Source organism: Maylandia zebra, linkage group LG19, assembly GCF_041146795.1.
Source record: "Maylandia zebra isolate NMK-2024a linkage group LG19, Mzebra_GT3a, whole genome shotgun sequence".
Taxonomy (NCBI): Eukaryota; Metazoa; Chordata; class Actinopteri; order Cichliformes; family Cichlidae; genus Maylandia; species Maylandia zebra.
Genome location: NC_135185.1, coordinates 20,418,494 through 20,438,365, shown reverse-complemented (window position 1 = coordinate 20,438,365; position 19,872 = coordinate 20,418,494). Strand labels below are relative to the sequence as shown.

General features: G+C 40.5%; 1 protein-coding gene across 2 annotated transcripts in view; it reads right to left on the bottom strand.

Annotated features, from left to right (window-relative positions):
- Positions 1–17,872, bottom strand: part of ppp2r3a (protein phosphatase 2, regulatory subunit B'', alpha) — a 61,626-nt gene extending 43,754 nt beyond the window's left edge. The window contains exon 1 of one of the 2 annotated variants that reach the window (XM_076877235.1): positions 17,613–17,872. The gene's annotated coding sequence lies outside the window, so the exon portion shown is untranslated. Of the gene's footprint in view, positions 1–17,250; positions 17,469–17,612 lie in introns of those variants that run through there. The other variant, XM_076877236.1, reaches the window with a different exon arrangement.
- Positions 17,873–19,872: the final 2,000 nt, after the last annotated feature.

Below are 19,872 nucleotides of genomic sequence, written 5' to 3'. Positions count from 1 at the left end.
ACATTAGCATTTACTGGCGTAACACACTTGAATCCCCGGCTGAACTGTCAGTGCTGGTCCATCCTATCCATCCAAGAGTCTTTCAGCAGGGCTGTGGATAATCATAGGCAACGGATGAATCCTAATCATTTTAATGATCTCCTTGACCGATCTTCCAGCAACTAGGACACTAAGATTAAATTATATATAGAGACCTCACATTCCCCAAAGGAAGAAGCCTTCCAGTCTCTGTGAAACTTAAAACTCTGATGATTAACCAACCACAGACTAAAATGTGAATATGTACGAGGTTGCACGTGCAGTACTTTATTGCACTACTGTACCAATTATTTATGAATTAAATCAATAGATTTTACCATTAAATTCTTAACATTATTTGACGACTCTACTGCTTTTAATTGGCAATAAAATCTACAAAAAGAAGGACTGAAATATAAACCTCAAAGAGTATGAAGTAAGTGTCACTATTTGGAATCACTATGAGGAATGACGTGCTCTGCAGTGTGCAGCTACTGCGTAAGGTAGGTCAGAGAACGACTAACCACACTGAAGACTTGTTAACTCTCCCTTATCCGGAGTAGTGCAGCACACACAAGTAGCAAATGTTTCTAACAGCTAAGTCAAGTCCTCTCCTTGTGCACTACTACAAAGACGTGTTGTTGGTTTATGCCTCAATGCTTCAACATGTGCAAGTGTGTGCGCATGTTCCCATAAAAGTTGAGAAGGCAGTAAATGCAATATGTCAAGTAGGCGTATCCCTGTCTTTCCCAAAATATTAGCTGCCAGTAAATGCTATAAATGTAAATGAGTCCGTGTTACCTTTCCATATAACATGAACAGACAGTGAGAACTATGATTCCGAAATTTCCAGTCAGTGTTCCTAAGCTCCAGACAGACACTGGAGGCAGACACACAGTCATCCTGTGAGTATACTGCCAAGTCTTCCAAGTGCATGCTTCACATCTGTTTGCTGTTACACGTATGCAAGCACACGCAGACAAAGCAGCGGACCGTACGAAAGGCACAAGCACACACTGACACCTACACTTGCACAGTTTGTTGCAAGAGAGGTCTGCAAACCCCACATAAACCGCCCGCACAAGTTCATGGACCAAAGCTGCAAGTAAGAAAAGAGCGTGAATATTTACAAATAAATATAATAAGGAGTTTGAAAATGAATTTTGAACACTTGAAATCGAGGAGAAGTCTCAATCTCCCAGCTGAAGTTGTGTCTACTTCTGAGTTTTAGAAGTATAAAAAAGCAAATTAATCAGGCAGAATGACAAGTTTTATATATATTTCTTTGTATTCAAATTCATGTAAACAGGAAACAAAGGTATACACTCTACACATTTTCCCTTATACATTAACAGTCTTGAGGTGTAATTTCTCACTACTGGAAATGTATAGTCACAAACGCACACTTCTGGTCCCTCAGGATTTGGCTCTTTGAGCAACAGTTACAGTGTGACTGTTTTAGCCTTTGAAGTCAGGAGTCAGTAAACCTCTGGGAAACTGGCTTCGATTCTCGCTCAGTCTCCACCCCTCACTTTGCAACTACAGAGAAGCTTTCCAAAAAGCCTCATTATAAAGTCAAGAGGGGAACTTCTAGTTAAAGTGATCTATTCAAAAAGGCCTTGGGCCTTTGTGTCAAGTTAAGTCCAAAGATTTCATCTTCTTTTAGGAAATACTGGCTCACTTCAAAAGCATCAGTCATTCGTTTCAGTCTATAAAAGCTTCCCATCATTTCAGCTCTTTCTCCCTATGACACACTGCACTGTTTGGGATTAAGACTGGGTTTTAGCAAAAAGAGATATTCCGACTGCGAAATAGAGGAAGTCCATCATGCTTAGAGAAACAGAAAGGAAAGGAGAGGTACTCTGACATTTTGAGGGGGAAAAAAACAACACATGCAGTTCTTTTTGTCATAGCTACTCAGTTCCTAATGTATTCATATATCCCTTCAGAAACAGCTGCGAAAGAAAGAAAGAAAGAAAGAAAGAAAGAAAGAAAGAAAGAAAGAAAGAAAGAAAGAAAGAAAGAAAGAAAGAAAGAAAGAAAGAAAGAAAGAAAGAAAGAAATGCAGTTTATTTTTCTTTACCTCTAAAGATTGCAAAATTAGAAGGGATGAAAAGAGAACCCACTGGCTAAACAGAGGCAATCTATAATCATTCATCTTGACTAAAAAGGGAAGGTTTTGGATTCCCGGAGACAGACAACAACAAAGACAGAAGACTTTGTGTGCAAGCCACTATAACATGACTTATGAGAAAAGAGTCTGACAGTGCGCTAGGGTGTGATTAATATGCTCTAAGTTTATGTCACATCCATAGGAGGCTGAGGAAAAGGAGGGCATCCAGAGGGCAGCGTTGGCATCCTCAAGTGCTCAGCGCATAATATATATATATATATATATATATATATATATATATATATATATATATATATATATATATATATATATATATATATGAGATGCCTGGGGGTAAAGTGGTCTGCATTCCACTGCATTCCACTGATGCAGCTTAAATGATGGATATCTTAGATACCTACACTCAGTGTCATGGTCTCTAGTTCTTAACAGCTTGCCTTGCCAGAGGGGGAATCTTAACACTCAACTTCTATCCTCACCTCCTTTGCCCCTTCAAACCCATGCAAGCCAGAAAATATACAGTTCGATTCCCATTCTTCTAGACATGCAACAGAAACAAAGAGATACAATGGATTTTCCCCATTGCACAGACTGTCAATTCTTTTCTTCAATTATTTAAAAAACAAAGGAAAAATAAGAATATTTTCTTGTTCATCTTGTTTATTTTCTAGTTTAGGTCATATTCACGACGTGTTACACAGCTGGGTACACAAATCAGGATTGAAACTAATAACTGCTCTTGTTGTAAGTTTATCCGTCGATGATTTTCTCGACCAGCAACAATGACTACGGCAAGTTTTAGCTGCTCTGTGTCCTCAGCACTGCATGCAAAATTGATCTCTAGCTGGTAGGTTTTTTTTCACCATTAAAATCCACTCTGATGATTTCACAGCATCAAAGACACGCACATTAAATATAAAAACAGTCTGCCTCTGCAGTTATTGTCCACCTGTCTTTTGAAAATTGGATGTGGGGTTGAAGTGTATTGCTGTGAATCGAGGACTATGTATTGGCATGCAAGGTAGCAGCTAGCAAGTCTGCCAAAGGCATTAACCTGGCCTCAAGGCTCCACAGATCCCAATCTGATCGAGGATCCTGGATGTGCTGGAGAAAGTCTGATGAAAGATATGCTACATCCTAGTGCCAGACACCGCTGGGCCCCCCAGACAACTTGTGTACAGACTCCAGTGGGTTTGACTAGTTAGGCTGCAGTTTTAATGTTGCCTCTGGGCTTTGTAAATAGTAATAATGCATAAAAATGCTGAGTGCTTAATTAATTTTCCTTGTAAGTGGTAAATGCACTGGTTCTTATATAGCTCTTTTCTACTCTGAGTACTCAAAGCACTTTCGCAACTTGCCTCATTCACCCATTCACACACATTTATACTCCTAAGGATTAGAAACACATACAAATTCACCCAGATAGTTTTGAGTGATCTTACAAAAATTCAACATACAACACTGAGAAAACACCTTCAACCTGCAGAGCAAAAGAAATTCCCTTTTCAACTGAAATGATGATCTGAAAGTTGATGGAGACGAGCCGGAAAATGAGAAGGCTCTATCTTCTGTTTCGACTGTTTCTTCGCTCCGACCCCTAACAATAAAGTTCAGCTTTCATTTGTTTGGCTGTATTCATATTTAAACATACACTGTCTGAACTCCAGGGCATGTGAACACAAACTGTACGAATTATGTGAAGGAGCCTGAATTTTAAACGTCGAAACAATTTTTAAGCATCTTTACAGTTTACATTATGATGAGTCATCTTGTATGAGTACAGTGCATGTGAGGGAAAGTAGGAACTTTCTTTCTTTGTGTATTTGTGTGTTTTGCCCTTGAACTATGGGAATGAGTTTATCAACAACAACAACGACGCAATCCAAGCCCTCCCTGAGGAAATGAATGTTAAAAGCCACTCTGGTTCCCATGAGCACTCTGCCCACGCATACTGTCACTAGATTGTGTTGGTTTCTATTGTGAAACTCTATACAATGTTGCTACAAATAAACCCATATATCACTGCTTAATCACAACGTTACCATGACGAAATTGCAGAGTAATTACACACACGGGCCACATCAATGTAGTCAACATGCACTTCAGTGTTTCTGAGATGAACGCTTCAGAACTCAGTCTTTAATCAGGTTGCAATGAGAAAGTAGAGACTGGCAAAGCCAGTACATGGGGTTGTATTATTATTCTAATTGTAGGTCATTTTAATGTTTAGTATGTATGCATGCCACACTCTCTGTGACTTATAAACATACTTTTGCAATCTAGCTTTACAAATTACCGCAGTGGGTCTGTGCACTAAACTAAAAGGCACTAAACATGACTGATCAAAAACAGAGCCATTTTATGTGCACACTATTGCATAAAACAAGTACGGCTAAAACTAAATCTAGATGTTTTCAATCAAGAAGCTGTTGCTAATTAACCACAAACACAAAACCTTTGCTAGCCTTAAAGAACTATTTCGCTGCAGCCATGCTGGCATGAAAAATTGGTAAACGCAGGTGTTACTAATGACATTAATGTAGGATCTGTTCCATTTAGGTACAAAACCCTGCTAATGTGATTAGCCACATCTGTCTTTACCTATAATTTCATGCTGTGAAATAGGTCTATTGTTCCTAAAGGATCAGTGCGCACATTTGTCCAACATTAAAAGCCTCTGTAAATGCCACTAATTCCCTTTTTTAATGGCTACAAACAGCTGCGAGGGACAGCAAGCTTTTAGTGTCACAAAATGTGGCAGAAGTATTTAAATTAGGGTAAATTAGAGCCCTCACTTTGGATTAGTATTTAATACCAGGTGATATACTGAAGGGTTGATAACAACAGAGAAAATACTTAGTGTATATTACTGCTGTAACCTTCATGCTCCATGAATATTGTGAGCACATATAAATTAATTATCAACATGTGAAAAAGAAAGTTTTCATATGCTTCTCTACACCTCTGCTGCCTCTACAGGAATTAAAAGGGTAAGTGGGATCCAGAAAAACGTCATCAGCAATACAGATTTGGCGTTTTGCTGGTCTGAAGCATTCAGGTGTGTGTTAACACAATGTCACAATCTTCCCAGGAGTCACAGGAAGTTTACGCCAAGGTCAGTCTGCGCAATGCTCAAAGAAACTGATCAAGAACTACATCTTAGACTCTACAGGCCTGAGTTCACATGTTAAATGTAAAAGCTGATGACAGTGCATACAGAAAAAGATTGAATAATTATGGTTTGATTGGAAGGAACAGATGACCACTAAAATAGAGATGCACAGTGCCATGTTTGGTGAAAACCAAACGCCGCATATCGGCATAAAAACCTCATACCAATCAACAACTGACTGTTTGTTTTGCAGCCACGGTACTCGAGCATCTTGCAGTCATTGAGTCAATCATGAATTTCTCTGTAAACCAAAGTATTCTAGAATAAAATGTGAAGGCATCTGTCTGACAGCTTAAAAGCTTTGTCCCAACCGGGTCATAACAGGCCAGGAAATCTACAAAAGATTGGCTGAAAAAGAAAATAATTAAGGTGTTGCAACAGCCCAGTCAAAGTCCAGACCTCAGCCTGACTGAAATGTAAAGGGACCTTAAGAGAGCCGTGCATAAACGAATGCCCACTGTAAGGAATGAAGCAGTGCTGTAAAGATGAGTGGGCCAAAATTCCTTGACAATGATGTGAGAAACTGATAAAGTCAGGTCTTGTGTGGAAAAAGCTCAGTTAGACAGCTCCAGTGGTTATCTTCCAAATAACAGATGTGGATGCAAAATCTTCCCTTTGTGTTAATATGCCTCCCCTATGAGTCAGCAAGCAAACACTAAGCAAAGAGGGAGTTTGCAAAACTCTCTGTTGCACATTGCAGCTGGGACTGGATATATTACAAGCTGTACTGTTAACTGTGCAAAGAGTGACAATGGCTGACTACAGATAAAAGGGTGATCTGCTTGAATTTGGCTTCCACATCATGCGTCCTAAAAAGAAAAAAAAAAAAACCAAAGAACAAAGCCAATGAAGCTACAAAGAAATCAAAAAAAATGAAAGAAAGATGGGCAGCAAAGAAAGATTGTACAGGCTGTACAGTGAGTGTGCAGGTGATACAGCCACAGCTGCAGATGTACAACAAGCTTTGATTCACTGCAGTTCAAACACATAGCAGGAGAATCACCTCACTGATGAAAGAGCGCCAGTGATATCAAACTACCACATCTTGGCTCTCCCAGGTGTGGTGCACACACACACACACACACACACACACACACACACACACACACACACACACACACACACACACACACACACACACACACACAAAACTGAGAGTTCTTAGAGAAAAAAAAAAGTGAAAGCATGGAGATATTTACACCAGCATTAAGAGAATGGGTGCAGGTATGTGCAGCAGTTCTTACATCCCCTACTGTACATGGACAGATATTGTAACATACACACATACCATTATTCAGCTTGGATCAAAGACAGTGACTGTAAGGTCTCTGCTGTTTATCTCCCTAAGGGGATTGTGCCTAGACAGATGAGAAGTCAAAAGGAAGAAGATATGGGGTGAATTTTTTTTTTTTTAAATGGACTAACAGTGTTCAGTCAGAAAACAGATGATGGAGATGTGGGAGACAGAATAAAAAAGCAGGAGGAAGCACAGAAAGGGGGGGAAACAGACAGAATGAGAGCGAAAGAGTGAGAGAGCAAAGGGCATAGCAGACATGGTTACTCATATAAAATGAGTCGAAATCAGTTAAACTTGTGTGTCCTCTTTCCTTTTATCTGTTAAGTCTGCTTCAAGACCAGTAAACCAACTAGAAAAATGGGAGTGACAAGCTATCATCCAGCTGCCAAGAGAATTTTAAGTAGACCGTAAGGCTAAAATGCCTCATTCCCAACAGATGGACTCCAGCGAATAAACAGGCTTCCTGAATGTAAAAAGGACAGAAAAAAGCTGAGATTGTGTTTTATTGTCAGTAAATGTCACTCATTATTTCAGGAAAAAAGGTTTAAGAATCAAAGAAACTCCAGGGCACATTTCCAGGCACACTTACAGAAGCAAGCAATGACAGGTGTGACCCATCTCAGAGTTTTTCTTTTAATAGTGTGAAAGGCAAAAATCACAAGAAATTTCAGGGCTTTTGCAAAACGGAGCCTTACCGCGCTACCCATCACACCAAACCCATCTAATTTTTAAAATGAATCCACTTAAAGTCTGAAAAATATTTTCCACCACTGGTAAGATTTTATCCAAATTGTAGCTCTGCTTAACAGAGTCGGGGAAGCGCTTCTGATGGCTTTCCAATACATTAGAAAGAAAGAGGAAGACGGAAAACAAAAAAAGGATTTGAGGATTTTGTGGGTCTCAGCTCTCAGCACGACACAGCTCTAACTATCAGTTGAAGTTGCTCTCATCTGTCTGGTGTCTGTGCAAGTCTGTCTCACAGTGGGGATCCAGCACTGTCTGTAGCCATGGAAACCACAAGGATGTAGCTCTGACAGTCATAGCACTATTATACAGATGCCCCCCTCCCTCCAACCACGTACGCACACTCACAAGGAAAATCCAATGATCAAAGTAACAGCGAAGTCACATTTTGTGTCCTCGAGAGTCTGCTGCGACTTTGCCGCTTTACTTGTTGTATTAAAAGAAACTTTAGAACCATATTTGTTTTGGATGGCAGGATGATCTCTCGTGCTTCTCCTGCAGCTCTGCTTCACATTGATGCAAGTGCTGAGTCCTCCGCTGCTGGCAAAGAAGCAACTCCACAAGGGTTGTTCAAGTTCAACGAGTAGCTCAAGGGCATCTTGACCTGTTTACTTTATGGCTGTTTACTCTGCTCACCCAGTCTTCCCCTGCTTTTCTAAAACCAGCTCACTTGTAGTTATGTACCCACAGCAACAGCTACAGCCACCCAACCTTAAAAACTTCTCCCCGGGAACCCCAGCCAAGAAAAATGAGCCACAGAGGTAATAACCTTCTACCTCACGGAGCAGAAATGCTGTGGCAACACAGTTCTGTTAGTAGCAAACAAACCATTTTGTACAACATACTGTATAAGAGTCAATCAGTCAAATTAAAATAGCTACAGGGTTTTATGAAGGTGGGAAAATGATTTGGTTAAGGACAATAAGAGCAGTGAAAACAACAGGGAAGACAGAAGTGTGAGAAGTGAGACAGAAAGGAAGAAAAGGAGGCACCAAATTAAGTGCTGAAGTTGCAAAGAGGTGGTCAGAGTATATAGCGGGCATAGAAAGGCCAGGAAATGAGTGGTACACTTTAAGCAACAAATGTGACGTATGGCTTACATAAATGAGGATTTTGGAGCCTTAGTCACTAGTAGCTTTTTTGTATTGTGAAATAAGACGGAAAACATGATGCTATAGTTGAATTGTATATACGCAAAAATTCCAGCAGATGGAAATTATGCAAGCACTGTCTAGAAATGAAGGCTTACCCTTTCCTCACAGAAACGCAGCTGCTGCAAATCAAGTCACGTAAAATATTTTCTAAATGCCATAAAATCAGCAGATCTACATGAGTTTATCTAATGTTTGCTAAAGATTACTTTGTTATGAAGCCGTTTCACTCTCTCTCTCACACACACACACACACACACACACACACACACACACACACACACACACACACACACACACACACACACACACACACACACACACACACACACACACACACACACTTAAAGCCACTAGTGGTCAGACTGGCAGGCAGGAAAGAAGCTTGAATGTGCTGAGATTTGACCAGTTTACCGTATACAGGCTGCCAAAAATCCACCACACACACACGTACACTAAAACACATACCCCTGCTTCATCCAACCACGACCTCAAAGTGTGTGTGCCTGTACATGTCTATCTATGCGCTCCTACTGTATATGCGACCTCGTATTTGTGTGTGTACGCAGGCCTGGATATCTATATTTACTGTGTGTGTCTCTGACTGAGTCACTGTGCTGGCGTCCTAAGTGTCTATGTACGGGAGTGGAGAGTTAGAGACACACTATAAACAATATAGGGACTCCCTTGGCTTGTGTTTACTGACCGGGATAAAGGCTGTCATTCCTCTCTCAGCACCAACCTACTTCCGCCTCCGTACAACTAGAAAGAGGGAGAGGTGCACTTAAGCCTTGGCAATGTCAGAGCGATCTTATCTTGCCAATAAAGCTTCTTGAATGGATTTAGATTAAACTGAGGGGAAAAAACAAGAGCGGGCACTGGTGCATTTGAGTTGTCTCTTCCTCAGAAAGACTGCCGCCCTTCTCCTCCTCCCCTTCCTCTCTTCCAAACTTGCATGTTAATGTACTTACAGCTTGCAGGACCTTAACTCTGTCCCAAGACACAGGCTGGCATAATAAACAAGAGCCTGAAATAATCTCTCCCCCTAGTTCCCTGGTGGTATTTTAGTGGGGAAGCAAATTCACAATGGTGGATCGAATTATTTACCCACATTTCTGTCTTTCCAATTCCCTCATCCTGTGAGTTTTTCTGGCAGCCTTTCCTTAATGTCTCTGTGCTTCTCTTTCTAACTCGCCATTTCTCCATTTTTTCCCCTCTTGTCTTTGTCCATCTGTGGTAGCCAGTGAGACGCATGGTCTACCCACACTGACCAGTTAAACACCCCTTTGCCTCTGTCACTTAGTCAGCCTGTCTGCTATACAGCTCAGGGTATCGCAGGCCAAGCCATCGCACTGAATGAAGGGGCAAAGGTGCACAAAGTCTCCTCATGATGTCACGGACGCGGATGTGCCTCATGACATTTTGACAGTCTTTTCCTGCTCTGTCTTGTTTACCTTCCAAGACTGTCATTTCAACAAATTTACACCTTGAATGAGTGCAACCACTCTATAAACTCAAAACAATTCTCATAAATGCACCTTAATGCAGCACAGGCTTCAATTGTTTCCACTGTGAGAGAACCTAAAAGAGGAGAGGTAATGAAAAGAGCAGGAGAATCAAAACAAGCATAAAAAGCTGCAATAAAATATTTTTAGCCTCAAACCCATTCATGTCTGGAACTAGGGCCAAGAAGAACCACACCACCATGACTATGAATGGTCCTGTTAGTCTCTCTTTTACTTTCTCGCTTGGCAAGTGCCCTGCCACTGGAGGAATGCCTGGTTTGTATTCAGATGTGCGTGTAAATGCACGTATGTGTGACAGTGCATAGAGTCTGGACAAAGAGCTCCAGTGTGGACAACAGGACACAATCAACCACTCAATGGATAGCCATTAACTCATCACACACAAACGCACACACAAATTCCAGAGTTCACAGATGAGAAGCAGCGACATTCAGAACCAACCAGCCAATGAGCACGAGCGTGCTTTACTGCGGCTACAATGGAGCCAGTCAATGGGGCTGTAGCGTGATTGTGGGAGATCTCTGAATTACCGTGTCAGGATCTTCATCACTTTCTCACTAATCTTCATCCTCTCTCCCTCAACCTCTTTTTATTTTGTCCTACTTCCTTTTTCCCAGGGTGGATCTCTCAGTGGTTAAAGGTAGCTAGGAGAGGCCACTGGGCACAGTCCACCTCCCACTCGCTTGTGTATGAATCACTCCATTGTGGCTGTGCTCTATTCCTAACGCTGTTTTCAATTTTAGAACTCTTCTGTTTGGCCTTATTTTGACAACCACATGCTAATTATGTTTTTGTTTTTATTGTTGTTCCCCGTTTGAACAGTCATAAGAAACAGGTAAATAATGCATATCACCATGTGTATCGCAAGATTGACCAAGTTAAAATCTAGTTGCATGCATATAGGACTTTTTTTTAAGTCACACAAAGGTTTACCGAGTATTGTTATCAACTTTGTAATTATACTGTTGTCTAATTATAACGACCACTGTCATGGAAACACTACACCATAACACAAACCTGCCGGTAGCTGGTATAACCCTACCTTTACCCCTTTGATTGCAATCTCCTCAGTTGCTTCTATCTGGATTTCTCTTTCCTCATTTCTCTGAGTTGCTAGCTTTCAGAAATCAAGCCATAAAATAATTGTATGCCTTCCAAAAAAAAACCCAAAAAACAATTAACTATTTGGGCGGCACTTGAGCACCTGAAGGCAAAAGGCTGTGGTTACTAAACTGAGTAACTTCAGCTTATTGACATGCAGCTTCCCCAAAACACCCACACCCACTTCTCACTATCACACTCACACTTTCCCTGTCATGTCTTAATTTTTAGCAGCCGGCAGTGTTACACGGAATATGAGACGACCACCCACCTACCCACACACACACTAGACACATGTTTCTGGGAAATGTGAATGAATGTGTCACAAAAAAGGCCATGAAGACACTCAATACAATACGGCCTTGTGCTACAATGATGAGTTACACAGCTTTTTGTGTTAGTGTGTGTGCACGTGGGTGTGTGTGCTTGCACAACCAAGGGCAGGCAAGCGCATGTGGGTGCAGAGAGCTACATAAATCACACTCAGAATCAATTAGAAAGCATAAACGTGAGAAGGCCAACAGCAGTCGGTGTCCTGGTACTCGGTTTAATGTTGGCTTGACTACAGACACACCACACCCTCACCATCCCACCACGTGCGCGCACACACTCACACACATCTAGACTTAAAGCCAGACACAAACACTCAGAGAGTTTGGGTGTGGATGTGATGCAACTGATAATTTTGCATGAAAGTAATCCATAAATGAAATGTGATTAACATTTTCATGCCACTGGATTCTTTCTTCTCTTTATATGGCTTAAAAACTGTGATTCGCACACAGCAGCTGTCTGACAGAGAGCCGAACACTGGATGAGGATCTCGTTTTTAAAAAAGTTTTTGCGTGCCTATGTTAGTTCAAACACAGTTTTCTTTTGTATTTCTTTCCTGTTACATAACCAACTAGACTCCTATTATATACCATCTTGCATGTTTGTGAGGATTTAGCATTCACAGAGTCACCAAACAAATGCATTTACTGAGTGCATGTTGTTAAGAGAACAGTGTCTACTATTGGAGGTAATTTCACTATTTAACAATACAAAACACTAATTAAAAAGAGATGTAGGTTTACAGAATTCTGCATGAGAAGAAACAACAAAAGTGAAAAACTGCAATGTGCAATACACATTTTTTTATGTCCATCAGTGTTACTGTTACTTTTTAAAAAAAATATGCTTTAACGTGTTGTATTTTCACAAAGTTATAAAAAACAGATTAAAGAACAGGCGTGTCCTGGTTCTGCCCCCAGGGTCTCCACCCAGTTGGACTCACCTCAGTCAGGAGGCAACCTGGAGAATAAATCCCTAGGGTGGTGTAGGAATAACTCTGACTCAAACCCCACAGCCTGTCCATGGATGGATGGATGAATGCATGGATGGATGGGTTAAAGAACCAGTGGTCAAAACAGAGTCAAAAGACTGAAAGACCCTCACTTCTACTTTTTCTCTTTAAAACACAGGATACAAAGGCTTCCCCAAACTGCAGGAGCACCTTTATTTAGACCTTTCTGGTTACTGAATGCCTTGAGCTACTCAAATTCCACAATCTTACTTTGCAGCAGAGGCCTCCAAATCCTAATTCAGTTAAATCTTGATGAAATTAGTAAGGTTAGTTTCTCAGAGCTCTAAAATCTCCCTCCTGAACTGAAAGAGGCAAAAATAACCCTAGAGTAACAGCACAAGAACAGCGCATGACACCTGATGAAGGTTTAATGGACATTCCCACTGAATGCATTGTTAAAAAAGTCAAATGAAAAGAAAGTTTAAAAAAAAAAAAACCAAAAAAAAAAAACCCACACACACACTTATAGGTAATATAACACCCCACTCACATCCCACACCTCTGAAAATAAACAATCCTAAAATCCAATCTAGCCCCGGAGACAAGTTTAATCAAATAAAGTTGCATATTTTTATATAGCGCAAATCCCCAAATGCAAATCTGAGTTTTCAACAAATTGCAAAAATAGCACCTTCCATCCTCAGCTTTGATAATGACGAGTTCCTCAAAAATCCTCTCTAACAATGGAAAAAAACAAGGTACTGTAAAAAATAATAATAATTGCATCGCTCATAAAGCACAGACATAATCAATGAAAGTAGAGGAATTCACACAATTAGTAGTCATATTTGTGCTTTTCAGACATATGGAATATTAGCATCATATATAAACATCATATGCTCACATCAAACTCTCTTTGTCAAATTCCCACAGGTGATTTATATTCAGAGTTAATCTGTTATTTGTTGCCTTTGCCTTGGTAACAAGAGATGTTGTACTTAATACCTAAAACAGCTATAAATAGACCAAACATGAACAAGAATCAAACAGGACAGTGTGAGTCTGCAGTTTGTGACTCAGCCCACTGAGCCAAGCTACATCTGTCTGTGTGAACCCACCACAACCACATTCATTACTAAATTACATCAGGACACTCCCAAAGTACTCCAATGGGGATATTGTTGCTAGGCACTTACTGTCCTTCTACGCCTATGTGAGAACTGGACGAAAACCAGATTAATATCACACACCCTTAGTAGTGCGCACAAAAATACATACACACACACACGGGCAAAGATCCACACACACAGGCACCTGCGAAAAGACACACATCTGTGAGGTGAGAAATCGCATAAATACAGTTCCAAACTCTCTCTCGCCTATCCGCCCACCGTTCCACTCAAAGTAGGTGATCAACTTACAGAGAAGTTAAAATAATTAATAGTTAGAATAATAACAAACCAAACCAATCTCCTTTGCAATATGCAGGTGAAAGGAAAGAAGAGGAAGGGACCAGGACTGTATTCACTTGAATAATCATCAAATGTACACTTTCAAATGATGGATTAAGAATAGGACAGGAAATCTCAGCTTCTCAGTATCAAGAACTGTAACACTTTGGAATCATTTAATATAAAAGGAAACAACCGTCGCTAATCAGTGAAGAGAGAAGAACCCAAACTGCTCGGCCTCTCTCACGCTCTCACACTTACTTTATACTAGTGGTGAATATATGTAGAGCCTGCGATGCAGTTTACTCTGATGCCATACCTGTGCAGGCTTTGACGCTAACATATAGCTACATTTCTAGGGAGGTACATGTCAGGTTATAGTGCAGGGTTTCAAAAGGGTCTGCGGTTACAAAGTACCTGTTATGTATAAAGTATTATTCCCCTGTTAAGTGTGAATGTACTAATTATCCTCCTGTGGGTTGAGACTCAGACACACTATTTGAAAAGTATTTGACCACACCTCTTAATCTTCCAATGTTGGTGTTTTCAGGCCCATTGCCTCAGTTGTATAAAATCATAAATGCCTTTACAAACATTTGTGAAAGAAGGGCCATTCTAAAGAGATTGTAATAGTCCATGAAATTTCTTCCCTCCGAGATATTTTATGATCAAAAATAAGCGGTATTACAAGGTGGAAGTGATTAGAAGCCTGATCAACTTAATCACAAAGTGGCAGCCCATGTAAAGTTGCAGAGCAGGTTCAGAGTGAGTGGTGTGGCATATAGTGTCTAAAAGTCATTAAATCACTGCTGACCCAACAACTACAGAGCTCCAAATCTCCGGGTTTTCAAGACCAAGCAGCTCGTGTACATGTAATGTGTAGGTGGCCCAGTTCTTTTGTGCATGTAGTGTAAGTTTACCCATTGATTCAGGCCGTGAGCTAACTTAACATCACATTTCACAAGGGGAAAGCATTGCTCAGCCCACTGGTGACAAGAAGAAAAACATGCACATGCAAATTTTATTTGTTCTCTCAATAGCATTCATTCTATTAAATGTGTTCTAACACACACGCTTACACAAGAGATACGTTATAAATTGATGTGCTGGCTCTAAAAATGAACTCAACAATTATTTGAAACAAATGAAAAATATTGTTTATTAAATCAGCAAAGTGATGCGTTGTTGCAGTTCCAGTTAGACCTAAATTAATACACTGGTCTGTCACAGATATATAGTATTGATGTATATGCTGTCCAATGCATGCTGATATAAAAACTGTTTGTGAACCTTTTCAACAAAAGAAGATGCAGGAAAAGACACTAGAAGTAATTTATGTTATTGCACAATCTCAGTGTGTACAGCTGCTAATTAGTATGACAAAGAAACTACTGTAAAGTAAAAGAATGACTCCACAATTTTCTCTCTCACATATAACTATAACAACGTGCATGCATGTTTCAAAGGTACATCGGCCAATGTATCGATAAACTTTAACTCCCTAAAAAAATAGTCAGACTCTTCTTTTCTGAAACAGATCAAGTATCAGACGAGAACAATTCATATTTAAAATAAAAAAAAATCAATGTCCTTTCTAAATTTGCTAGTTCCCGGTCTGCTTAGTTACAGTTATGCCAACTAAATTTGAACACAAAAGGAATCTCGTGCATATACTGCACATTTTTTTGCCAAACGTTATGAGTCCAACATTGCTGTGCGGTTCTGTTTTGAATTTACTGCGGTCGGCTAGTGTTTCTTCACCTTAACTTACTAAATCATTAAAGGAGTTTCGAAATCTGCTTGAGCATAGAAAGGAAAAGCTGAATTAGTGCCTCCTTTCCATTCACAACACACACAAAAAAAAAAAAACAGGAAATCTTTACATTTGAAAAGCCAAGCCCTGAGACTCTTAAGGAGTCAATTACTTACTGAATACAATAACTTAAATTAAAAAGATATATATGAAAAACAAATATTTTACATCTGTCACTGATGATTAGAACAAGATAAGTATGTGAAAATGTGACAAGGTCTGGTGATGCAACACATATACACACACACACCCAAACATCCACATTCCCAAGAGTTCAAGCAGAGCAGTCTTTGTGGCCTTTAAAGAGTCAGTGTGTCCAGCCAGGCTCGAGTTACGGCAGACAAGATCCTCTCATTCCTTCTCCCTCTCTCTTTCTCTCTCTAACACACACACACACACACACACACACACACACACACACACACACACACACACACACACACACACAGACACATCCAGTGAACAGGCCAGGGAGCCACAAGAAAGAATTGGTTTGTTGCTCCCCTCTCTGACTCATTCCTACCACTCTCCACTCTACAATAAAAGGAATAGCTATACAACTGACAGGCTATATGTCAAGCCCTGGACTGTGTTGATTGCTTATACAGTCCTTCAGAAATGCATCCCTATGAGCATCTCTGTGCTCATAGGGATGAAGAAATAATAATTTTCAAAGCCTGGAATAAGGAATATAACAATAAAAGCTTTTCTGCTGTGACTAATTCACTTTTATATCTAAGCTGTTCACTTCCAGCAATAAGTTGAATCAGTATTTTGATAAACACCTATAGAACTACTTAGAAAACAAGATAATACAATTACACACTCGTGCATAGCCGGGACTGAAATCAAATGGTGAAGTAGATGCAAGGAGATGACGCATGTACTGCAAAGCATCAATGAGAAAAAACACACTGACAATGTCACAGGTGGGAAAGTGCTATTTGTGGGTTTTTAAAATAAAGTGTCTTTCAGGTGTGTAAGCTACAGCGGGCTTCAAAGGGCACAAAAATCTAAGAACTGAGGTCATTACGGGTCATCACTAAAAGAAAAGGCAGGAATTATAACAGAAGATGCCTCTCATAGTGTGTGTGCTTATGTGCATGTGTGTGTGTGTCACATCTATTCTAGGAGAATACCGGGGGAGAGACCCTGTGACTGACCCCCACCTCACACGATATGACAGGATATCGCCGCAGTGGCACGGACACACAAACATATATGCGCACAAACAAACACATTATGGGAGTGTCGTTTCCATATTGGAGACACATAGTAATAAACAGCAATTTTTGGTTTAAAAATGTTTCACGCGTGTATTTCCGCGTGGAAGGTGCTATAGGAGTAAACATTTATTTAACAATTATGCACTGTGCACTCAGAAAAAAGGCATTTTACATAAATCCTTTAATTAGTCGTTCTCTGTGAGGCTCTTGGACTCCCAACGTGGGGGAAATCGTTTATAGTACCCAGAGCATCATAAATACGATCAAAATAACTTACAGAATTGCTTTTAAATCCAGACGTTAAGTTCATTTACGCCACAAAGTCAAGTTACCTGAGCGCTTCAGCAGCTTTCCCGCAAGGTTTCGCTCACAGCTTTCGTGCTGTTTGCAGCGGGCAGGTTCAAAGATCCGCTACAATCTGCGCGTCCAATCTCCAAACTTCCTTTCACACGACTGGAGGATCCCCCACTGAAGTGAAAGGGCACTTGTGCGAATTTGCACGCACCATTACGCGCGCGCAAAGACAAATACCCCAATAAACACGCCCCAGTTATGAAAAACCCCGCAGCTGATGGTACAGGCGACCCCCCCCCCCCTCACCACCCTTACAATGCAGCGGGGACGGCGGTAATCGCACGGTAAAGTTTTCCAAACAGGGACAAGGGAAAGCGCTCATTCTGACCGCATCGCTTACCTTCGTCTCCCCTCCTTAACTCCTTCAGCCGTTTCCAAACTCTGTCACGACAAGGCTCGACGCAGACTGCGAAACCGAACAGCCGCTTTTCGGGTAGCCGGGGAAGAGCGGAGAAAGCATACGGAGGTTTGCTTCAACACGCAGAGGCTCCGTGTGTGTGACAGAGAGGGATTGTGTGTATGCGTGTATGAACGCTCATGGAGAGAATGAGCAGAGAGAAGAGAGCCGGGGAACTTAGGGGGGAGTTCCCGTGAACATACCGGCGGGGCGGAGGCTCCGGCAGAGTGACGGCTGGCTTACGTTTGCAGCTCTTTAGCAGCCTGGATAGGATATTAGTAACCCAGGTTACCAGCGTTCAAAAGTAGCCAGGATACGTGTATTTACCCAAGTATACGCAGTATCCATGCATCTGCTTTTGACGTGTGCTGTTTTACGTCGTATTTCTTTTTCTTCTGTATTTTATCACTTTTCTGCATATCTAATGTGCACCTATAGTTAAAACATATGAGATTACAAATTATTATTATAATACCCATTTTTAATCAGGGCTGAAACCACACTGTATTTTTATGATCCATATGCTGATAGGTTTCTTAGCTGATTAATGCTTTGGGGTAGCGCAGGAAAGTCAAACATAAGCCCCGAGGGCCAGAATGGGCCAGACAACGATTCCAATCCGGTCCACTGGACAGCTTCATGTGAGGGAGTGCATAGATTTTGAACTTTTAACTTTTAAACAAAGTAATTAACTAACAGATAAACAATTAAATAACAGGAAAATTCTGTTTTTCCACTATTACAGTGAGACTGCAGTTTTTTGTTGTGTTTTGTTTTTTGTTTCTTTAAGGACATTTTCTGTGAATTAATGAGAACCTTATATTTTATAATTACAGGTCAGTCATTGCAGTGTAATTTTACACATTTATCATATAGTGTCTGGCCCACATAATTTCAGAGTGGGCCCCTATATGTGGCCCACAATTTAAAATGAGTTTGACATCACTGGTCTAGCATATAAAATTTCAAGATACATTGAATAACGCATTAGTCTGGGTAGGGTTTAGAGTCAATAACCTCACTTTTTAGTATCTACATTCTATGAAAAAACAGTTTCCTTAAGACCTACTGAACAAACCAAGATAGACTTCTAAAATGAAGTCAAGAAATTAGCCCCAACCCCCTTTCCTTTTACAAATAGGAGTCTAAAAGGTTGGTACTCAGAGAGGGAGGCTTCACAGTGAATCCACAAAGAATTATAATCATATACTAGATTTAAAGATCCCTTTCTCTTTGTTATTCCTCACAAGTGCAGGGAAGGTAGTTTTTCCATTTTACAATATATCAGCATTATTTGTGTGTATGAGCTCTAATGTGGAGCTTTTAGGGCCCCTTTTCATGAATAATTTGGGGATAGTGTTGTTCAGCCTGAGTCTAAATGTATAAGAATGTTTTTTCTGTGGGCCTCTTTTAATAATACATTTCATTTTGAATAATTCATAAGTGATAAAACTGAAATATAGTGTTTACATAAGGCAGCAGGTATTAACCACACAATTAATTTGGTGAAGTGCAAGATTAATATGCTCAAAATCTGTGTTTCTATGGAGACCAGGTAGTCGGCTTCAATGACGAACTGCAGATTATGACTCAATTCGAGTTTATAAATGCAGACAAGAAGATTTTTTTTGTTAGTCAGATGGCTGGCAGTAACACCCATGCAGAAAATTTAAGCGGAGAACTCTCCCCACAGCCCTTCCACACTTCTTGTTTTTTTGATAACAAGTGACCCTTCCCCCAGCTCCACATATAAAAACCTCTGTTATTAGAGCCACATGGTCAAAGCAGCTGATGGGACTTCAGTGTCCTCCATTGCTGTTAAAAGAGCTGATGAGGGTGCAGACGCTAGTTGATAGTGGAAACCACAATTTTAGCAGATGACTCAAAGGGGCAAAAAATAGCAGTAATAGGATGTATTCTGTGGTTTTGCTGCTGAAGGTGTGAAGTTATGCCATTGAGACCTGCTGATGGACAAACTGGTTTAAAGGAGCTCATCTTTTTGCATACACACACAAAAACACACGCTCACACCTAAGATCTCCCAACAAGTCCTACTGGAATGTGTCTCCTGTAACAATATCAGCTATCACAAGGTTTGCATCACATGACAAGTGGAGCCACTTTGTGTGTCCATGTGTGTGTACAGCTATATATTTCCAAGTCTTTGTGTGTGTGACAGCACCTTGTTTGGCCAACAGGATAC